This window comes from Mustela nivalis (assembly GCF_964662115.1).
Source record: "Mustela nivalis genome assembly, chromosome: Y".
NCBI classification, from domain to species: Eukaryota; Metazoa; Chordata; class Mammalia; order Carnivora; family Mustelidae; genus Mustela; species Mustela nivalis.
The window spans coordinates 34456460-34463766 of NC_139041.1; positions in this window are offsets into that span (position 1 = coordinate 34456460).

Below are 7307 nucleotides of genomic sequence, written 5' to 3' on the forward strand. Positions count from 1 at the left end.
GGGCCTCCGCTCGAGTGGAAAATGGGTCTCGGAGGCTGCTCCTCGCTCCCACCTGCAGTTATTTTTAGGGCTTGTTAATATTTAAGAGCCTCTTAACGAATTTCAGTGTTTTCCTGCACAAACCTGTTCCGCGCTTGCCTTGCCAAACGAGCCCCCGAAGCCAAGTGCTGTAAATCATTCCCCGGTTCTCCTCCGACACGTTTGCCAAGGGCATTGTCTGCTCTCCCAGAATCTGTCCTGCGTCTCTGGGTCATGAGGGGTAACCGAGAAATAGTGGTTAGCCCAAGCTGTGTGAGCCTTACTGAAGGCTCCCCGTTGGCCCAGAGCTCGGCCACAATGCCGGAGGCTCAGCTGTTACTCCTCTGTTAACACCCCATTTGTCTTTCAATTTGGTCAGCAGACAGCCCACCGGTAAGAGCACACAGGCCGCGGGAGCGTGCAGTTGGGGCAGACAGCAGGAGGGGAGACGGGCTGCTCCAGAGCCAGCGGGGCTCCCTCAGTTACACAACCCAAATATTTGTCTTTGCTTAAGCCAGTTTGTCGTTCCCGGGAACAGACACATCCTTTTCCCACAGTCCTGCTGCCTTTCCTTAGGCAGGATCCCCAGTCGTTTTAAAGCATTTCCATCGCTTGGGTTGGTAAAAGCTTGGACGTCACAGCTCGTTAAATGTCGGTGATGCTATCAGGATTGGCTTGCCATGCAAGCAAGAGATAAACTCATTAGGACTCCATTGAACAAAAAAAAAAAAAATAAGAAAGAAAGATAGAAAGAAAGAAAGAAAAAAGTTTTGGACTGTGTCCTTAAAAAAAAAAAAAAAAGAGGATTTGATTTGGAATGAATTCCTGCGTTTGATTAAAAACGAGGAACAAAAGTAGCAGATTCTGGAGCTTTTCCCAATCACTGGTAGTAGCTTTTTAAAGACAGGGTGGTCTTGTTGGACGAGATAGGAGGGTTCGAACCAAAATACCGTAGCTCCTTCAGGACACACTTTATTGCGCTAGACTCCACGGCGATGAAATTAGACACGGTGTACATTTATGATGGGCCAACGCCTCTGGGATCGCACACCAGGCTTTTCCAAACACAGGATGCACGGCCGAACCCTGACCTAGGAACTTTAGCATCAACCTACCCCCATGGCCAATCTCAGTGTGGTCCAACCCAACCACAAGGGCTACGTGGTCGGGTCTTGCAACCAGCACACTGAAAAAATAATAATAAATAAATAAAAATTCTGAGCTAATTTCATGGAAGACAATGAACACACTGTTCAGAATGTCCATACCGATATGCATCCCAAGCACGGAGAGCTTTAATGAAAAGTAATGAGTCAGCACCCTTGTCCTTCCTATATTTATGAATCCTGCACAGATCAAACGTGCAGATGACTGCTGAGGGGGGTCGTGCTGAGTCCGACATTCACAACCCATTCCATCAGCCACCCTGAGATGCTCACTTATTTTTTTTTTGAGATTTTATTTATTTATTTGACAGACAGAAATCACAAGTAGGCAGAGAGAAAGGCAGGCAGAGAGAGAGGGGGAAGCAGGCTCCCTGCTGGACAGAGAGACCGATGTGGGTCTCAATCCCAGGACCCTGAGATCATGACCTGAGCGAAAGGCAGGGGCTTTAACCCACTGAGCCACCCAGGCACCCGAGATGCTCACTTTCTATATCCGTATATGATGCAAAGTAGTGATTTCAGTGGAATATTCTCACTAACGAAGCATTTGCAAATACTTTTGATTTTTTTTTTCCTTTTCTGCAATGGTGCTCAAATTTCTGTGTGCAGATTTCTGTGTACGGTGTATAGTCCCCAAACCACATGTCCTATATATTTCTTGAATGACATGAAAGAATATTCAAGGACAATTTTTACAACCCTGATTCCAACCGTCTGCACTCAGGTTGGATGTGGCTAATATTTTACCCTGGATCAAAAAATTAATATTTAATTTTCCGTTCCCTTTGTGAACTCAAAAGGATAAAATTCAGTATGTTTCGGTCAACATTAAATGATAAGAATATGAAGGTATTTCACAAAGAGTAAGTAGTCAACACCTGCTAATTTAATGGACATTTTATTTTTATTTTTTTATTTTTTTTAAGATTTTATTTATTTATTTGACAGACAGAGATTATAAGTAGGCAGAGAGGCAGGCAGAGAGAGAGAGGAGGAAGCAGGCTCCCCGCTGAGCAGAGAGCCCGATGCGGGACTCGATCCCAGGACCCTGAGATCATGACCTGGGCTGAAGGCAGAGGCTCAACCCACTAAGCCACCCAGGTGCCCCTGGGAATTTGATTTTTATATGCATACTCTAAACTGTTTAAATAGTACATGGAAATTCACTTTGTCATCCTAAATTCCTTGTCACTGATTTTTTTTTTAACCTTAAATCTTCTCATTTTTTGTTTTTTTGTTTTCTTTCTTTTCTTTTTTTTTTTTTTTTTTTTTTAGATTCACATTAAGATTTATGTTGGAATTTAATTACGGCAACTAAAAACTTAATCATTAATAGTGTTAAACGAACCTCGGGGCACTTTTTCCTCTTAATGAACACTGACAAGTCTGTAGAACATAATGATGTTAGAAAAATATCTCTGTCACGTTAATAACTCCACCAACCACAGAGCCATCTGGACTCTACTCCGGAAACCTTTCCTCGCAAAAATTTCTTTAATAGCCCCGACCTGGGAAATGTCACGGATTTTTCCCTGATAGGGCGGAACATATGTCCTATTTCTTTCCTCCTGAGTCCCTTGACAGTTCCATAAATCGAAAGTTACAGAAGTCACAATTGCACGCAACCCATGACAGATACACTTTACTTTCTAATGTTACGGATATTTATTCTTCTTACTTTATCGTCCCTCTAGTGCTTGAGTCGGGGAATCGGATTTGTACATCCATGCTGGGAATTCAAACCCTTTTTCTAGATTTCAGAGAACTCCTGAGTTGGATGTAGTTTGAATTCACATCCATCCAGACCTTTCCTTAGTGAATCTCAACACTCCTGCAGACGGTTTTGAAGGGATTTTGCAAAAAGTGAAACGTCTGGTGATTTGGGGGTTCATGGGCCTGAGTTGGGGCTTTCTGAGCGGTTTAACCTGTGAGGACTTCACAACCTTCCTCCCCAGTTAATAAGCAGAATATACGGCAAAGTCCGAGAACTTTGCTGAATCAGTGAGAAATTGTTACCTCGTTCCCTGTTGACCACACTCAGTAGAAAGAGAGATTGGGAAGATGGTGCTCTAAATCTCCAAATATACCTCTGAGGGTTTGGGGAAGTCTTGTGTCCATCAGTAAGACAAACAGTACCTTAATTTCCCTTCTACGGAAATGGACTGGTGGGCATGCAGCCATCTCTTTGATGTTCACCAAGATGTCATGATGTTGGCAAAGTTTTCTTCCATTCCACCCATGAGCAAACCAAATCCCTCAGACATTTAACAACTTCAGAAAGTGATACATGACATGACCGATGGAACTGACATGGGACCCGGACCCTCTTGTTCTCAACTAGAACCTCATTTCCATCACCCTGTATTGACTTACCTGCTGAATTCTATAGACTAGCACTCATTCTCACATCCCAAAACAAATGGCACCATTTACTTTTGCATAGCAAAAGTTGGGTTTCCAGTTGGGGTTTTAAGGCACAGGTAGTTGAGCACATGGACGAGTCTCCTGAGCTGCAACTGGATAGTGGCTGAGAATTCAGGTGGAGGTTCCGGGAAATTGGTACAAATGTGACAGAGAAGATAGATCCATTAAGAAAAAGAGCATGTTTGCAATGATGAAGGGTTTCCTGTTGACTGTACACAGTAGGTGTAGAATTATTAAGAGTATTGCTTGTGCTAACATCAGTGACTAACACACCTACTATCACAATGGCGGTTGTCTTCATTGAGAATCTGTCCCTGATGCCCCAGCTGCTGGAGACCCCCCACGTCATCCATCCTTTGATGCCATTGTCCCTTGAGGTTTTAAATTCAACACATGAAATTTCCTCAGATACCACCAGTTCCTTGAAAGTTGTCAGGGATTCTCTGGCCCCATGTGTTACGGGTTTTTCCTTGTGTGTTGCTCCCGTTTTACAAATAGCACAGAGTTCTCAGTGTCTACTCTTCATGTCACCTTTTGTCCCAATGGTTCCCTTTACAATAGCTCATATGTCTTTGCTTTCCAAAAATATATCGTTGACCCAAGGCTGTTGGGTGGATGTTGGGAAGAGCGTGACTCTCGAACATATCTCCCTACAACAGGGGCATTGACATTATCTATTCAGCATCCATAAGAGTGAGGTGATATTCTGCACTTCAGTTAAATTCCCCTTGTGCTGTCTGCCAGACAAAGGCTGGGGTGAAAACCTAAACATTTCAACAGGGAATCAATCACTATGTTCTTAGAAAAAGCTCTCCCCTCCTGGAGAAACATGCGCTCTGGAGTCAGTTCGAGTATCAGAGGACATTCATCCTTTTGTGTCTGCTCCTGGGTCTTCTCTTTTTTATTCCTCACCAACCCTACTTGAGACACCTTTTTTTGCTCCATTTTATGGATGGAAACCATGAATCTGTTAAATAATGGAATGACCTATCCAAGGTCACCCAAGCAGCTGTACAACTAGAATACCAATCTACATGTCCCCAACTCAACTCTCTTTCTCTTTCCCCTGAACTTGCTCAGTCTTTAAGCAAAGACCACCAGTGGTTGTTTGACCATCTGGACACTTTTGGGTTTCCATCAGTGATTTGCATTCAAGTTTGCTCGGCGCTAAAGGCTCTGTTCTTTGTATTAAGCTACATCAATTTCCCTTTGTTAAAATAAGTAGACCACCACAGTAGGGCAGACACCCACGTACACAGAAACAGTGGCGGCAATGTTGACCTAACACAGGAGACCATGCTGGAATGGAGAACTTCACTTTTATCCTTGCATCTGTAAATTGGGAGTGTGTCTTGTGTCCTGGTCTTCTCCTGGATGAGAAGGCACCATGATGCCTTCCAAGTTGATACCTCCAACAGATCTCTTGTCTTCACCCATGGTTATACATTCAACAAGCCATCAGAACCATCACTTAGCTACCCCACAAAAGACCTTAAGCCTCTTAGGTCTGAAATTGAATTCTTCATCTCCATGTCCATGAGTCCCTTTGTTGACACCTGGCGGTCCCCATGTTAATCAAACAACAAACTCACCAACCAACCCTCAAGCCAAGAGTTGTCTCCCCCTCTCTACTCATCCCTTTCCAAGTTTTTCTACTGATATCATTGCAAATCACTCCCCAGTCCATCCATGTTTCTCATACCATTTCCACAGCCATTTTCCCTTAGATCTTTAATTCATAGGCTCCTGACTGACTCCTCTGCCTCTCTGCTCATCTTCAGCCTTTTTTTTTTTTCCCTCTTCATCATGCAGCCATAATGAACCTTCCAAAGTCAAAGCTTCTTCCTGTCATTTTCTCAGTTAAACTCATTAGTAGTACCCCATGACCTGCAGGATAAAATTCAAAATTACTTAGCTCAGTTTGCAAGATGTGGAGAGCTGGAAACTTATCCCACAGTTCCGATCACAGCTGAGGAGTGTGTGAAAAATCGATCATGTCCTCGGGGTGGGACGAGGATAGAGGCCGTGACCGGATCCGAGTAGAGGAAGACGCTGATGGACACCTGAGGGGGACAGGAGATCCCAGATTGTAATGAACAGGGAAAGCCTACTCATGATAACTGTTGAGAGTTCCTCTTCTGGTTCTGGGGGGCTTGTGGGTGTTTTGCTTGTCCCTCGAATATGAGGAGACATGAAGGCAAATCAACCCACTGCTAGGCATTTTGCTCAGAGATGGAGACGTTCTGTTGACATAAGCTCTTCAAGTAGCACGCAGAGGGCCTGACCCACCTGCAAACCCTTCCGTATCGACCCTCAGTGAGGGTAGAAAATAGCCCAAAAATGCCGAACAGAAAACCAGGACGAAGGGCCCATCTGCTTCACTGGGCAATGCCGGCATCAGTGCTGCTAGATGCAATTTTTCAGTTAATTACACTCCACCGTCAAGGGAGCTTTGGAGACACGTAAAAAGTATCCTGTCTGTTTCCGAGTAATAGATATTCCCCGATGTGCATCGTGTGAAAGAAATGAGACTATCGCATATGCATCAGCTAAGAGGCAGGACCCATGTGGGCCCCCAGTATTCAGACAGAGGTTTTCAGAGAGGTTTCTTATGCTCCTGTCTGCAACATGATTCCATTCAGACAAACAAACCTCATTGGCGACCCCGTAAAGAACTCAAGTCAACTTCCTTAAATAAAAATCTAACTTTCTGAAATAAAAAATCTACCTCGGTGTCACCACATAGTTGGTGACGGGATTGCGTCTTTACGGAAATGGTCCTAATCAATGCAATGGAATGAGGCAGATAGAAACTCATTATTTCATAACCTCTAATTAATGACTGTCGATGACATTCAATATCAAAAAAAGAAAGAAACGCATGTTATCGTGCCTCCCCATGGAAATATTCTTGCTGAAGCAATCAGACTCTAATTGGATCCAAGCTCTGGATCAATTACTGATTGACAAGGAAACAGAAGACCATGGGATACGGTAAAGGCTCATGAAGATATAGTCAGATGGTGAGAAACTGTGGAGAAAAAGACTTTATTATTTTTTAACAAATAAATTTGTTATCTATAAACATATACATATATAAAGTGTATAATATAATATGAAAGTTATAACTCAAAGTATACAATTCAGATATATATGATACATATTTGCATATTAGTGCTCTAACCAAACACTTTGTATATGATCTATATGATATTGACACAGAAATGAATACAATAAATGTTATAGATATTTATTATTATTGTATCATCTGAAAGATAGGACTCAACTGTACACCATTGGAAGCAAAATGCTTTCCTCCACAAGGAAAGGTTGTTTTGTAGAAGCCTTGAAACCTGATGCTTCAGTGGGATAAAGTTGAAACTATGCGTTCAATCGCCTTATATCAAGAAAAGGAATGGACAAGTGTAGCGAGATAGGGGTGAATTCACTTTGAAACTACACCCTGCTCCTTAAAGGTATATTCTGGGAAAGAGAACTCTAAGAGAAAGGAGAGAAGCAGGTGTCGGTCGGCTGTTTTACAGTAAAACAACCACAGGATGGAAGAATTCCCAGCACAAAATGTGGGTCATGAGCCTGGCTGAGCCAATCCTGCTCTCACCTTGACCTCAGACTGATGTCCCACAGAATTGTGAGAGGGTGGATTTGGGTCACTTGCTTTGGGGTACTTTGTTGAACAAA